Raw genomic sequence first — 16,425 nt, 5'->3', positions numbered from 1 at the left:
CCATGGCCATGAAAGAACTAAGGAAGTTTAAGCCAAAAGAGAAAAAAAGATTTAAGGGGGACATGAAAGCTATTTTTCAGGCCAGGCACAGTCGCTCATGCCTATAATCCCAACACTCTGGGAGGCCGAGGCAGGTGGATCACTTGAGGTCAGGAGTTCCACACCAGCCTGGCCAACACAGTAAAACTCCATCTCTATTAAAAATACAAAATTTAGCCAGGCGTGGTGGTGCATGCCTGTAGTCCCAGCTACTCGGGAGGCTGAGGCAGGAGAAACGCTTGGACCCAGGAGGTGGAGGTTGCAGTGAGCCAAGATCACACCACTGTACTCCAGCTTGGGTGACAGAGCGAGTCTCCATCTGAAAAAAAAACAAAAACAAAAACTATTTTTCAGCACTTTATGGACTGCCCTATACAAAAGGGATAAGGTTTCCCCTGCCCTGCCGCCCACCCAATTCTAGCAGACAAAGCTGGTCCATTTAAGTTAAAGGGAGCTAAATTTCAGTCCAGCTGGAGAAAGAAAAGAGCTTGCCCTTTCTTTCTTTCTTTCTTTTCTTTTCTTTCTTTCTTTCTTTTTCTTTCTTTCTTTCTTTTCTTTCTTTCTTTCTTCTTTCTTTCTTTCTTTCTTTCTTCTTTCTCTTTTCTTTCTTTCTTCTTTCTTTTCTCTCTCTTTGTTTCTTTCTTTGTTTCTTTCTTTTTCTTTCTTTCTTTCTTTTTCTTTCTTTCTCTTTCTTTCTTTCTCTCTCTCTCTCTCTCTCTCTCTCTTCCTTTTTTTTGACAGAGTCTCACTCTGTTGCCAGGCTGGAGTGCACTGGCGTGATCTTGGCTCACTGCAACCTCTGCCTCCCAGGTTCAAGCAATTCTCCTGCCTCCGCCTCCTGAGTAGCTGAGACTACAGACAGCGCGCCACCATGCCTGGCTAGTTTTTGTATTTTTAGTAGAGACAAGGTTTCACATGTTGGCCAGGATGGTCTCGATCTCTTGACCTCGTGATCAGCCCGCCTTGGCCTCCCAAAGTGCTGGGATTACAGGCTTAAGCCACCGTGCCCGGCCAAGAGCTTTCTTTTCTAACAGTGAGAACGGCCCAAAGTTGGGATGGTCTGCTGGATTAGGTAATGAGCTCCCTGACACTGGAGATATTCAGCCAAAAGCTGGAGGATCACGTATCAGGGACGCTGCAGAGAGTATTCCTGTATTCGTCAGAGGATTAGATCTGATGACCTTCAAGGACGTTTTCATCTCAGAGATGCTCTGATTCTGGGGGAACTCTATTATAATTTATTATACAATCCCCTACATTAGAATATCTAATTCCTTTTGGTAAAGCAATAAAGCTTGTGAATTTAGGCAATATTTTCCAGTTCTTTTCAGACTCAGTTTTGAAATTTCAGATAAAAAGCATAGACTCTAGAGAAAACTGCATGGGTTTACACCTTAACTGTCTTACTTATCAGCTGTGTGACCTTGGGCAAGTCACTTAACCTCTCTGGGCCTCATTTCCTCATTTATAAAATAAGGATAATTATAGTGCCTGCTTCATTGAGATGTTATGAGGATTAAATAAATTAGTATTTGAAAAGCGCTCAGAATACTGTCACCACATAGTATTATAAATGCGTTTATTACATTAAAAATCATGTAAAATAGCTTAAAACAAGTACTAGGAACAGTCTCAAATGGTTTAACAAATGGTTTAAGGAGGTCCTCCTTTACGAACTTATCACCAGCAGCTCTGGAGGTAAAATAGCCAAGAGCACAAGGGTAGCAAAAAAAAAAAAAAAAGAAAAAAAGAAAAATCACATAGGCTCCCTATGCTCTCAGAAGGAAGAAAAAGCTTCCTGCTGTTGGTGTACAGTAACCTCCACAAAGGCCTGTGTGTTTAATGACACCAGATTATCCCTACCTCCCCCATCCCTCCTCTCTCTTCTTGGAGTTGCTAGGAGGCCAGGGGTGTGCTGCAGTGTAACAAAGCTGCGTCAGGGGAGGCTGGGGGCCAGAGCCTGTTAGATATACAGGGCCTGTTCCAGGGAGCTTAATATCCTCTTACTGGAATAACTATTGTCCCAGCTTCTCAACAAATACCAACCGTCATTAATAAAAAGACTAATAAAAGCATTTATTGCACTCAGGCACTGGTCTTGCTTTTTCTAGCTCCAGGGCCTTGGCAGAGGCAGCCATTGAGGATGAGGGCTGGAAAAGCTGGGGCTCCCCCTGCACCCAAGAGCTGAGCCCAGGCCTCCAGCCCAGCCCATCACCCTTCCCAAGGCCAAGGGCCACAATCGGTGAGATCTCTCGTCAAAGAAGAGCTGGGCAGTCAGACGGTGGGAGACTGGAGCACGAAGATAATGTATCATTTAGGCATCAGACTCCTGGGTCATTGCAAATAGTGACTGCAGGGTGGTGAAAAAGAAAAGATTGTCTTATCATGACTTTATTTCAAGAAGCTGAAAGCACATTGTCTTGCAAGACTTTTACCCACATTTTACAGAGGAAGAAATGAAGGCACAGAGGCATTTAGGGGCTCACTCAGTCATATGATATGTGGCCTCCTTGCCAGAACTGACTAGACTCCGACAGCCCTTACTCCCAAAACTAGCACCACACCGATAGAAAAAGGAAGTGTGAGGCTGTATCTATCTCCGCCCTGTCCTGGATTCCGTGAACGCTGTGATCATTGCCATCGCTTCTCTAAAGTATTATTGTTATTATTATAATAACTAGTGGGGAGAGTTGAGTGGGTGGTGTCAGATAATTACTAAGACCCCAAAATTAAAGTGGTTGAGTCCGTACTTTTCCACGGCTGCTCAAGATGAAAATGAAAGCTGGCCTCCAGGGGGCCCTGGGAGGCACCCTAATCTTGAGATAGAGTGAGCCCAGGTGGTGAAGGCAATGGAGGAAGAACAGGCCCAAAAGGCCTAGGAAGCCAGACTTGGAAACTCTAGATCCTGGATTACAGGACCCCGAGTGAGAGCGCACAGTCAAACCAACCTGGCTTCAAATCTTGGGCCTGCTTCTCCTTTGCTGCATGACCTTGGGAATTTACCTAGCCTCTCTGAACTGCAAGTTCCTCATCCATCAAGTGAGGATAATAATCCTGACTAGTCCCTAGAGCTGTTGTCATAAGTAAGGGTTAGAGGACAGAGTGTGAGAAATCCAGAAATGTGGGTTATTTCCTCCCTGAGCCTAGAGCTTGGCCAGTGAGGAGACCACTAACTGTGGGGTTGCACAACTTTCCTGGCATCAAGGACATTAGGAGGCAGAGTCCTCTTCTCAGGACTAGCATTTCAGTGGGAAACAACTTTAGCCTGCTTCGCCCCTATTTAAGACAGGGCAACAAAATCTCTTGGGCCCTCGGCCCCTCCCTGCCCCGAGGGCTGTCAGATGGATAAAGGAGACAGGGTCCTGGGAGGAAAGGTGGGCGTTAATAACAGCACCCTGGATCTCTATTATTATTGTCATTATTCTGGCTCTGTCCTGTAAGCAGCGGGGACCCAGGTGACTCACAGTCTGCCTGCAGCAGCCCAACATCGGCCTGTTGGGACTTGCCTGCCTGCCAGGATTCCTCCACCAAAGAGGCCTCTGCTCCCGATGGGAGCTGTCAGGGTCCCCAGGGCTGGGTGGAAAGGGAGTGGGAGGGGGCATTTGAGACCATAGTGCACAGCTCAGAGAGGCTGGGCCACCGGTGCCAACAGCCACGAGTGAGCCTAGGGCATACAGTGGCAGGAGCTGGGGCCCCTGGAGGTTGTGGGATTCACACCTTTAGAGACTACCTGATCCCTTCGGAGTGGCCCTGGAGGTGGTAGGTCCCAGGCAGAGGGCGGTGAGAGACAGGGACGATTCAGGCCTGGGTCTGACCCTGGGACAGCTCTCCCAGGTGGGATGGGATAGGCAATGGGATGAGGACCAAGCCCCCTTCCTCCTCCAGGGGAGCCACTCTGGGTGGCTGGGGCCTGGCATAGGAAGCCGGTGGCATCAGCAGATGATTCTGAAACTCTGTAACCCAAATGCCTGGGTCCTAAAGTCTCAGCAATTGTTGGGGGTAGAGAAAGGGAACTGGGGTGCCTCTGACAGCCACCAAGCCCCCTGCCATGCGAGCTCTCTATAAATGTGATTTGAACAACTATGACTCACCCGCACACACCCCTGCAGTTTCGTGGTGAGGACACAGCTAATCATAGCTGTGTTTGGGGGAGGAAGAGGGATTTTGCCACAAGCTCCACAACAGTCCCTCCTTCTCCAGGATGGCAAAGCGGGTGTGACTGGCCAGGAGTTTGGCAAGTAGGAGTTTCTGCTTCCCTGGGGATTGGCTCTGCCCAGGGGAAGAGCACACCCCTAGAAGGGCCATTAAGGTCAGGGTTGGTTCCCTGATTTCTGATCAGAGATGACACCAGGAAGATCTGAGCTGGATTCCCTCAGATCTGTCAGTGATGATGTTTACTTGGGTCTTGTTTTTGTTTTGATTAGAGCTGAAAGGCACCAATTACAGGACACCTAGTTGTATCCCAAACTATCGATGAGGAAATTGAGGCCTCAAGAGGATGAAATGACTTGTTCAAAGTCATAAAGGGAGATCCTTAGAGGCAGAGCCACAGCCCCAACTGCAGATCTGTTGTTCTTTCTGCGAATTCTTCTATGTCTATTTTGATTCCCTAAGAAATGACAACAAAAACAAAAATATCAGCTACTATTCACTGACTAATACCTGCCAGTTACTAGATTAGGTGGTTTATGTATATTACCTCAGGCTGCAAATGCAGATGAGGCGCTCAAACATCAGGTTTACTTACATCAACTCTACATTTTCTTCCAGATCTGAGGTACAATCATTCTGGAGCACATGCTCTCAAATTCACAGCCATTCAGGCTGTGCTTGCTTTATTAATTGATCTAGTACTTTCTACATGCGAGTATTTGAGTGGGCTCTGGGAATCCACAGATAAAATAGGACAAGTTTCTGGACAGTGCACTAGGATCAATGATTTACCAGAGCTATAGACAAAGGATCGGGTATAGACAAATGTGTGCTGAGAAGATGAAGAAGGTTTCCGTACTCAGTGACATTTAGGCAGGGTTTTGAAGGGTGAGTAGGAGTTTGCCAGGTGGGGTGGCAGATGAGAAAGATGAAGTACCTGCAAAGAAAATCACATGTGGAAGAGCTGGTGGAGTGAAAGTGTTCTGTGTGTTTGAGAACAACAAATAGTTTGAGACAGAGTGTGGTGGAATGAAGGGGAAAGTGTTAAATCACACCACCGGGGCAGGTTAAGACTACCTGAGCAAGGCCTTCCTTCCAGGCTAAGGAGGGCACCGCTCAAGAGGTTTAAGCAGACATCTGCTTTGGAAGGATTCTGAGACTCTCATTCCTAGCTTATGTAAATACATATTCTACCTCTGATGTAGCCTCTCTCTCTCCCCCAGACCTCATTTGTCTGGGCACCTGTGAATATGTTTGTCCACCTGGAACACTAAGAGGTCCTTCAGTGAGGATGACACAGGCTGCCAGCTGTGGTCACAAACTCCTGCTCTTTGCCTCTGCACAAGAACATTCTGGGTGCTCCTCTGGCGTTCCTCTCATTGACTGGGTATTAGTGGGGTCTTTACACCCTGGCATTCTGCTTGGTCAGGCGCTGTCAGATGGCCCGTGCAGTGGAGCTGGGCCGTGGACCCACAATAAACCCTTCCCTGTCCCTCTTCTGGTCCTAGCTCCTGGCCTACCCCAAACAAAGCTCTGCCCCTGTGAGAACTGCCCTCTTCACCCCTCCACCCCAACTCTCATCCCAGGGTACTTTAACCTTCCTGTTAGAGCATGCTTTCTTTCTCCTGCTTTCTCCCTGGCTGGCTTTCCAGCCCACCCTGGTCTGGGTGCCTGGAATACAGTGGCATTCTTAGTTCTTGTCAAGTGGAAAAAAGGATCTTTCTTTCATGTATATTTTCATTTTTAATCTCAGTTAATCATCCAAAAGAGGCTTCCTGACAGAGAGAACAGAAGATGCCTTTTGGAGCCTGAGAGGCTTGAAGCCAGGCTGTGTGACCTTCAGCAATCATTTCACTTCTCTGAGCTCCAATATCCTCATCTGTAAAATGGGAACATCAGCCCTTACCGGGCAGGGATTACAAGAGATAACATGCTTGTCAATCAATCAAGGAAGGGTTGCGTTCAGTTGAGAGACCCGAGCAGGAAGGGACACATTCCTATGCTTCCTCTAAGAACTGGTACCTTTGCTTCCGGCTAAAAAAAACACAAACAAAACAGAGTGTGTTAAATCAGGGTTTCGTGCTGTTGCAAGTGACGCTGTAGTGAAATGGGAAGAAGCCCACCCTCCGTAAGGATCCTAAGGCCTCTGAGGACAGGAGGAAGACGCGTCCTTCCTGTTCCTGAGGGAAATGAAAGGCTGCAGCCAAAGCTCTCTTCCAAAGCCCGCAGACAGGTAGCTCTCGGGCTGACCTTTGCCGGGCTGGTAAGCCTCATAGTTTCATTGTTCCACCCGGGCTGGGGAGCTGGTTGGTGGAGTTGGCTTAGAGAAGGTTATTTTGTATCTGGCTTTTGGAATGACTAATGAATGAGCTGTCTCCGCTGCAGGAGAATTATGCCACTTAAGCAAAACCCAGCCGGGCTGGTCGGCTCTGAGATAGCTAATAGGAAATGCCTGTCAGAGCACTGACGCTTCAAAGCCAAATATATTCTCACTGTGTTCTCTGTTTGCTAAGTTTACTTTATGCAAAATATAACTCAGCTGAAAATATGTAGATGGCAGAGTGATCGCTCCTTCTCTCTGGAAGAAATTGCAAAAGATGGGGAGGAGAGCAGTTCGCAGTTAACCCTACTGGTCCTGCCAGGCTGAGGAAGAGCCGGAACCAGAGATCTAGTCGCTAGAAAGTCTGTGCCTCTGATGGGTCCATAGCAACTGCAGTCTTCAAAATAGAGGCAACTGCCCTCCTGCCACATTTCCAGACAATGGGAATACAGGGAGCGTGGCACTGGCAATCACAAACAACCCGTCTGTCAACTTGCCCAGTGTTGCAGGGGCCAATAAGGCCATGTGGGGACAACTGTATTTTTGACCTGTTTAGTGGCCTTGCCCACCAGTACCCACCCCTCATCGGTGAGGTACAACATCCTCCAACCAAGAAGCAGCCAAAACACTCAGTGACTCCTGTAACTCCTGAATGGAGCAATAGCCGGGTGGATGCTGAAGCAATGTAATCTATGAGAAGAGCACTGGATGGGGAGTCAGGGGAGCTGGGTTCTGGTCCTTCTTCTGCCTCTTCTGTGACCTTGCAGGAAAGGTCTTCAGGCCTTGGCTTCACCATCTATAAATGGAGAGATTGGACCAGCTCAGCAATGTCTAGTGTCACATGACCCTAACACTCCGTATTATACACAACAGAATGAAGGCAGGAGTGTGGCAACCGCACCCCATTCTCAATTCCCTGACCCTCTCCCTCTCTCGAGAATTGCCATAAGGAGCTGGGCAGAAAGACGGGATCATCTTTATAGAGATATGTGAGATTTCTCAATACCCAAAGCGGAAAAGATCCCCCGAGGCCATGACCACGGAATGAGCACGTGCAGATCCCTCGCTGAGGAGGAGCAGAGAGAGGAACTCCTGCAGCCTTTGACTTGGAAACATCCTGATTCCCATAAGGCCACAGTCACCAGGCAGCCTGCTGGCAGCTCATTCCTCTTCCCAAACACCCTCCCTGCATAAAAGGTCTGGCCTCCTTTATGGAAGGCATTTGGGTTTACTTCTCTGGGACAGAAGTGGTGAGCGCTGGGCCTAAGGAGCTGTGGGCTTCTCAGAAGGACCTGGAGAATAACCATGGAACACCTAAGTGTGTGATGCAGAGTAGGGATGAAAATATGCATTAGACATGAAGAACTCCCTGTTTTGTTGCAAGACGAGAACATATAGAGGAGGCTGGGCGCGGCGGCTCAGGCCTGTAATCCCACCACTTTGGGAGGCCGAAGGGGGTGGATCACAAGGTCAGGAGTTTGAGATCAGCCTGGCCAACATGGTGAAACCCTGTCTCTACTAAAAATACAAAAATTAGCTGGCCATGATGGCAGGCACCTGTAACCCCAGCTACTCGGGAGGCTGAGGCAGGAGAATGGCTTGAACCCAGGAGGTGGAGGTTGCCGTGAGCCGAGATCACGCCACTGCACTCCAGCCTTGGGGGACAGAGTGAGACTCCATCTCCAAAAAAATAAAAATAAAACAGAATATATAGAGGAAACAAAGAATGTTGTAGGGTAAATCACTTGACACTGACATTGCTTTTTAAGCACATTAGAAGTTCAGAGAGATAACGCCTTTGGGCAAGTTGCTGAATCTCTGAGCCTCGGTCCTCATCTATAAAATGGGGATGATGATGACTTCCCTTCACTACAGAGACAATGTATATAGAATGCCTCACACACCACCCAGCACATTTTAATCACTCAATAAAAAGAAGCTGTTACTATTTTTATAGCCAAGGCTTAGAGGAGAGCTTCTCAACAGAATGGGTTCCAGGTGAGCAGAGACCTGACCCATCCCTTTAGCCCTTGGGGCTGGGCCTGGGGTTTCTGGACCCCCTAGCTGGCCCTTCTCAGGCTGCCAGCAGTTCCTGCAGTGTGTCACACAGACAGTATCCATTCCTTCGTGTGCAAAGAACATTGGGAAGCCCTGACTTAGAGACCTCCAAGTAGGCTTCAAAACCTACAAGGCCGACCAGGCATGGTGGCTCAGGCCTATAATCCCAGCACTTTGGGAGGCTGAGGTGGGCAGATCGCCTGAGGTCAGGAGTTTGAGACCAGCCTGGCCAACATGGTGAAACCCCATCTCTACTAAAAATACACAAATTAGCCGGGTGTGGTGGTGTGCACCTGTAATCCCAACTACTCGGGAGGCTGAGGCAGGATAATTGCTTGAACTCGGAAGGCGGAGGTTGCAGAGAGCCAAGATTGTGCCACCGCACTCCAGCCTGGGCAACAGAGCAAGACTCTGTCTCAAAAAATAAAACAAAACAAAATCTACAAGGCCTTTAGTGAGCTGGGCAGCATGGAGGGGCTTCTGCTGCCCTAATAGGAATCAAGGAAAACAGCAAAAATCAGCCACAAAGAGTGAGACATGGTGGGCCTGAGAGTCCGAGGACAGCTGGGAGGTCTCAGTGCCCTATACAATGTCTTGCACATGGACCCCCAGCACATATTATTAGGTGAGTCATTGAATCTGCTTTATGGGGAGCAGAGTCCAAGTTGAGAGATGTTGAGGGAAAAGGCTGGAAAATGTCCACTCAAGTGGGGTGAGACCGGGCAAGGGTCGTGAAGCAGGGCTTGGGTCTTGTAGGGACATGCTGAGGCTTAGGGACTTGTGCTGCTCAGGGGTCAGAGGAAGACAAGAGACAGGAGTCAGTGCAGACACTCAGGCAGGCATCAGACAGCAGAACAGGGTGGAACGCAGGCATTCAGGTCAGCAAGCAGCGCAGGAAGCATGAGCTCTAGTGCTGAGGAGGCATTGAGCCAGGCTCAGCCATAGAGACTGGTCTCAGAAGGGGGGTACCAGGGCCACAGGGAAGAGGCTGTCACTGGTGGATAGAAGTGAGGGAGCTACATGAAGCCCAAGAAGCCAGAGAGAGGTGCTGACACTCACTTAGCCCACCTTAGAGAGCCGTGCAGGGATTAGAGCAGGTAGCAGCCCATCCAGCTGGCGGATGGTGGTGGAAGGAATCACACGAGAACCTCTCTGTGCATATGGCGACTGCCACAGACACCGGAGGGCAGGGATGGGGAGTGGAGGAAGCTGAGCCGGAGAAACCGACTTCACTGCTGCGTGGCCAAGCACAGCACTAGAGGGGCACAGAAGTGTGCTCCGTTCAGGTGGGGCTGGGAGGCTGGCCCATCAGCCAGGTGGGGTGGAGCCAGTGGGAGGTCAGTAGCAGGAAAGCAGCTGCAACCTGGTTCTGGGTGGCTGGACCCCAGCTAGAAGCAGGGTTCCCAAAAGGGAGTAGACGACTATCATAGTACAGCCCTTGTCAGACACCCTTAGAAGTAGTATAGCACACGGGTTTCAGTCTCAGACAAGCCTCGTTTGAATCCTGTTCCCCCCCTTTAGCAGTTGTACAACACTGGTGGTAACACTTAACCTCCCAGTTTCCTTATCTGCAAAGTGGAGAGAATCCTAGCACCAACTTCACGGGGATGAAGGTTAAATCAGACCATTTGTGGAACTTCTAGTATAGATAGATGCTCGCAAAATTGTACCTATTCTAACCATGATGATTAGCTCCTGAGATTGTCAGGTCCCCAGAAACCAGGAGGGCTTCCCAGGTTAGATGGGTAGAACACGGCAGAAGCCCAGCCTGTGTGGGAAGGAAACATCACAAAGGCTGTGACCACAGAGAAGCCCCTGTTCAAATCCCTGTGAGTCCTTAGCAAGTGACGTAATCCCTTCAAGCCTCAGTTTCCTCTCCTATAAAATGGAGATACTACTGTCTGCCTTTGGGGTTGTTGTGATGGTTAAATGAGATAATGTATGTGAAGAGTCCAATCCAGTAAGAGCTTAGTGAAAAGCTACTCTGTGGACTAGGATGATACAGGAGGGAGGTGAGTGAGGATGGGACCCCGGAGCTAAGTGGGGGCCCAGGGCTTACCCTCTGTACTCCAGATCCCAGACCTCTCACAGCAGGGATCCTTTCTCCCTGCAGACGCAGATGCAGCCAGAGCTAAGGGGGCTCCATAGGAATGTACTCTGCAAACGCACCCACATGCGTTCTGATAGGATTCCTCCTACCTGGATGGAATTGACTCAGGAACCAGGTAAGCCACATCTGATGGAGACAGGTTGCGGCTGTAGCCGGGAAAGGAGAAGAGAAAGAATAAGGGGGATGTGGGGGCGGGGGTGGCGGCGCTGGTGGAAGAAAGATATTTCCATTGGCTCTGTAAGTAAGTAATTACTTGTGCACTTTCTACAGGTCAAGCCCTATAGATACCAGGGTGAACAAGACTGTCATGGTCTCTGTACCCTCAAAACTGAGCCCAGCAGGGGAGCCTAGCATGGGAGCAATGAAAGGGGAGCTTTGGGGCTGGGCACGGTGGCTCACGCCTGTAATCCCAGCACTTTGGGAAACCAAGGCAGGCAGATCACTTGAGGTCAGCGGTTTGAGACTAGCCTGGACCAACATGGTGAAACCCCATCTCCACTAAAAATACAAAAGTTAGCCGGGCATGGTGGCATGCACCTGTAGTCCCAGCTACTGGGGAGGCTGAGGCAGGAGAACCACTTGAAGCCAGGAGGCAGAGGTTGCAGTGAGCCAAGATCAAGCCACTGCACTCCAGCCCGGGGGACAGAGTGAGACTCCATCTCAAAAGGAAAAAAAAAGAAAGAAAGAATGAAAGGGGAACTTTGGGGAGATGGTTCAGTGACCACATTCTGGCTGGAATGAGGCGGGGCTCGTGCAGGCGGGAATGTGTGCTGTGATCAGGTGAGAGGGGGTGAAAGTGGCTGAGGATGCAGGCTGTGTCGCCTGGTGGAGAGGGCACTGTGTGTTACCAGACAGATCCCACGTCATCGCAGCTCTACCTCTTACCAGCTATTTGGTTCTGGACAAGTTAGCTTGGGGGGCCTTCAGTTTCCTCCTCTGTAAGATGCGACTGCTAGTACCTGCCTCACGGGGTTGTTGGTGACTAGTCAATTAGGCGATAAATAGAAATCTGGCCTCTTAGTAAGTGTTCAGCACATGGGGGCTATGGTTAATAAGAACATTAATCACAAGGAGAATCTAGGAGATCACTGGAAAGCATAAATGAAGACTTGGGAAATATTTTAGTTGGTAACTGGGCAACTCTAACGTGTTGAGTATCTTTTGCAGGTATAGGAGAGGTTTGGACTGGCGCAGGGTGGGGAGTCTAGCTCCTCAAGAGGGAGGACCCCCAGGTCAGCTCTAGCACGGGGATAAGGTTCAGGTGAGGAAGAAAGCACTTGCAGCCAGTGTCTAGGTTAAATGTTTCCACCTTTATTTTCTCCAAGACGCGCCCCGGAAGGGCAGTCGGAAGGATGGCCTAGATCCCCAGAGCCAGCGTTGGGCTTGACCTGGCCAAACTCTGAGAGAAAGATCCTGGACCAAAAGTGTAGTGTGAAAAGGAAATGGCTGCTCAATCGCCATCTTTCTTTTTGTAGCCAGAACAAACCCTCAATAAACATGTTACCTTTGGTTTTTGAAAGTGGCAGTCCCATTGGAAGCAAAGGACTCACAAGACACGGTCCTCAACAGGAACACGAGTCACCCCCACCAACGCTCTTGCCAGAAATGAGCTGAAATTCTTGGAGAAGTCTTGGAGCCAAAATTCTCAGGGAGAAATCCCAGAAGACTGCCCGTCAGGCGAGGAAATGTAGGGAAAATGCAATGTGTAAAATGATGAGCTGGAGAACCATCCAACAAGCCTGCACTGAGCTATGTCTTAACGAGGCGAACTCCAAAGACGCTTTTCCTTTAATCTGGCATTTGAAACGAAACACTGCTAAGACGCCCCCACCTCACCCACCCCACCCTCATGCGTTGCCATGACTACTCAAGTTCTTAGGCCATGAAAGAACAACCTCAGCATTTTCTTCTGCAACAAAAGAAAATTATTCCAGGTTTCTAGGCAAAGAACTCCAAGGAGTGGGACCTGTTACTGGAGAGCAGGTTCTTCAGAATTGCTAGGGATGAAATCTGAGCCTACGGGGACCAGAGCTTTCTGAAAAGCCAGTGGAAGGAAACTGAGGGTGACAGAGCCCCCACTCTCGCCCCAGCTCACACAGCCTGTGCTCTGTCGCCATGGCTGGTTCCCTCCCCTCAGCTGGACCTCATTTGCTCCTGCAATGAAGCAAGTTAAAAGAAAACACATCCCCTGTCCATATGCGAAGGGGCAGGGGGTGGGAGAGGAGCAGGTCCCGGCTCAGTAGGTCCCAGGGTGGCAGCAAAAGGTGACTTTGCCTGCTCTCTAGTTTGGCATGCTCTTGAGACAACCAAGGGAGGCCAACCTGTGTAATGGCTAGGAAGCCCCTCCAAGGCCCCTTTGAAAGCCTGAGGTCCTGCTAATGAGGGCCAATCTAAGCTTTCTTCCAAATCCAGAAAGCAAAGCCGAGGAAGCAACAGCTGGGCAGGCAAACTGCTCCCTCACGCTCCCTCCCCAGCCTGAGCTTCAAGTGGAACCCCAGACACTGCTGTCGACGCCTCCCTTTCCTTCATCCTCCACTTCCGATCCGTCATCGCCTTTCGAGACTACTTCCTCAACGTTTCTCACATCAATCCACCTCTTTCTCCACCACCATTGTCTTGGTTCAGGCCTCACCATCTCTGGTCTGAAGTGTTCCTCCAGACCACGTCCACACTAGGGCAAGAGTGGTCATTTCAGAACACAAATCTGATCACGTCACCTCCTGCCAAAAACCCTTCAGTGGCTCCCATCGCCTTTGGGATAAATTTTCACATTCCTTAGAAAGACATGCAAGGCCTTTCATGATGGACGCCCCCATTCCTACTCACTCTAATCCAGACATAAAGAAAACATTTCCCCAACTTACACATTCTTGCATACCTCTGGGCCTCACAAATGGTTCTCCTCTTCTTAGAAAGGCCTTCCCTGACCCAGCATGCTGGATATCTTCTGCTTACCATGCCAGATCCACTCTCCAGCCTGCTCTGTGCCCCAAAGTCTGCCCTGTATAGATCACATTAATCAGCTCCAGTGCCCTCTGGCTCCTGGTTGGGTTTGGCCAATGGGGACCCCCAGCAAGAGTTTGGAAGACAGCAAAGAATGAGGTCAAGGCAATCGATTCCCTCCTTGTAAGGTTGCATCAGGCTGGCTGATTCCCTAGAGGGAAGGTGACCTGAATGACACGACTCTCCCTCTTTCCAGGGTACAGGCTGCCCCTCTCCCATGTCTTCTGGCCTAGGGGTGGAAACAGCTCTGCTGCCGCTGGCCCTGAGTTTCTGTACTGTCTTGTGTTGTTCTCCCACACTCTGCCCAAATCTTTGCAAATAACCTCTTTGTGCATAAACCCTCCTCAAATCATCCTAACTTAAGGGGGCCTGTTCCCTTTTAGGACCCTGACTAATGCACTCATCCTTTGTCTTTGCCGAATCATAGCCATTCCTTGGGCCTCTATTCAGGCATCCCCTCCTCCAGGAAGGCTTCCCTATTCTCCCCAGGCTGGTTCAGCTGCCCTTCCCTGTGGGTTCCCAGAGCTTCTGTATGCTCCTGTCGCAGCTCTTCCCACACTATTGCAAAAGCCAGTCATTTGTACTAAATCTGAGTCTGCAGAGGGTGACTGAAGTTGAGTAACTTTTGTGGATCTGAGGGGAAGGTTTGGAATGGGGTAGAGTGGGGAGTCTGGCTTCTGCTGAGGGATGGCCCCCCAAGTCACCTCCAGCAAGGGTATATGGTTTACTTGAGGAAGAAAGCACCTGAGATCAGTGTGCTATGGGGACAATGCGTCGTTGCTCATCCCTGCACCCCAGAATCTGGCACAAAGCAGGCCTTCAGAAAACATTTGCTGAGTGAAGGAAAGAAAACGTTGTAGCTCAGAGTGAGACCCTGCCAGAGACCCACGGGGAAAAAGTGAAGCATCCCTTTGTGGTTGTCAGTTGTAGGAGCTGGTGTTCCTCAGACCAGGACACAGGCGGTCAGTCAGATCACAGACCAAAGGGCCAGAGGAAAGGCTGTTATTTAAAGAAGACCCCCGCTGGGCATGGTGGCTCACGCCTGTAATCCCAGCACTTTGGGAGGCTGAGGCAGGCGGATCATGAGGTCAGGAGATCGAGACCATCCTGGCTAACACGGTGAAACCTCATCTCTACTAAAAATACAAAACATTAGCCGGGCGTGGTGGTGGGCGCCTGTAGTCCCAGCTACTCAGGAGCCTGAGGCAGAATGGTGTGAACCCAGGAGGCGGAGCTTGCAGTGAGCCGAGATCGCACCACTGCACTCCAACCTGGGCGACAGAGCAAGACACTGTCTCAGAAAAAATAAAAAATATAAAAAAAGATAATAAAAATAATAAAATAAAGAAGACCCCCAACCCTAGGATCTGAAAACCATGTCAGTGTGCATGGGGAGAGAGCAAGGGAGATGTGCTGATCCGTTTCAACAGCTGGGCTTCCTGAGAAAAAGGAGTGAACAGCCTCCTTCAGCCTGCGGGGACACAGTGGAAGTGTTCCTCCTTGTCCTTGAGCTGAGAGCCCTGCGAACCCCGGCATCAACCCCAGGGAAACTCACATTAGTTTGCTGAAATCAATTATTAAAAGCCCAGGGGCTGTTCCAAAGGACCCAGCAGCACTCTTCCCAATACGTTTCCAAATCATTCATTCTTTCAGCAAAATTTATTGGGGGTCTGCTCTTTGCAAAATTCTTCCCTTTTATTTATTCTGTTAAAATTCTATCCAAAAGGGAAAAGTCATTTTTTTCCTTCCAGTCAGTGTCCCCAGTGGACCCTGCAAGAAGCCTAGCAGGGGTCGGGCGAGGTGGCTCATGCCTGTAATCCCAGCACTTCGGGAGGCCAAGGCGGGTGCATCACCCGAGGTCAGGAGTTCAAGACCAGGCTGGCCAACATGGCGAAACCCCTTCTCTACTAAAAATACAAAAAATTAGCCGGGTGTGGTGACGCGTGCCTATAATCCCAGCTACTTAGGAGGCTGAGGTAGGAGAATCGCTTGAACCCGGAAGGCAGAGGTTGCAGTGAGCTGAGATTGCACCACTGCACTCCAGCCCGGGCAACAGAGCAAGATTCCATCAAAAAAAAAAAAAAAAAAAAAAAAAAAAGGCTAACGGGGCAGAGAGGGCTTCCAGGTAGAAAGGCCCTGCGGCACCTGGACAAATCATGGAAGATGGGGCAGACATGGTGGGTGGAAGGCGGAATAGTGAACTAGTATAGCAAGAAGGCTCTAGAGCTCTAGCTCCCCGCTTTTCTAGATATGTGGCCTTAGGCAAGTTACCTCATGTCTCTGTTACTCGGCTTCCTCCAGTGCAGAATGGTGATCATAATAGGACCTAGCTCAAAGAGTTCCTGTGAAAATGAGATAAAATCAAATATCCTCCATGAGGTCACCTAGAGCAGTGGGTCCCAAACCCTATCAGACCCAGTGCTCCCGTTTTTACATCAAATATTTTGTAAGTCCACATTGAATATTCCGAAATGAAATTTATAGATGATATAACCCACCTATGCACATATTTTTTAGAAAATCAATATACCACCCTAACTATAAGATAATGAAAAAAAGGAAAATAACTTAGAATAAATGAATACACATTGTGATCTAGAAATGCTTGGGCATAACTACACTAGAAGAGATAATGTAGTCAAAGGATTGCACCTATTTGTAATAAATAAGTTTGAATGTAAGAGAGGTAAAATAATATTCACTGGAACATTATGGGTACTTCTTTATATTTGGTGTTCTGAAA

General features: G+C 49.3%; 1 long non-coding RNA gene across 2 annotated transcripts; it reads right to left on the bottom strand.

Moving 5' to 3' along the window:
* Positions 1 to 6,099: 6,099 nt before the first annotated feature.
* Positions 6,100 to 15,731, bottom strand: LOC134733157 (uncharacterized). Of its 2 annotated transcripts, XR_010116683.1 has the most exons (4): positions 13,544 to 15,010; positions 12,184 to 12,345; positions 7,091 to 7,307; positions 6,100 to 6,225 (listed from the first exon to the last, which is right to left on the bottom strand). It is a non-coding gene; the product is annotated as an uncharacterized lncRNA (long non-coding RNA). The 2 variants fall into 2 exon arrangements; XR_010116684.1 differs by having other exon boundaries at positions 10,629 to 15,731.
* Between the last annotated feature and the right edge of the window lie 694 nt (positions 15,732 to 16,425).

Source organism: Symphalangus syndactylus, chromosome 17, assembly GCF_028878055.3.
Source record: "Symphalangus syndactylus isolate Jambi chromosome 17, NHGRI_mSymSyn1-v2.1_pri, whole genome shotgun sequence".
NCBI lineage: Eukaryota > Metazoa > Chordata > Mammalia > Primates > Hylobatidae > Symphalangus > Symphalangus syndactylus.
Note: the sequence above shows the minus strand (reverse complement) of the source record. Positions and strands in the feature narration are given on the sequence as shown.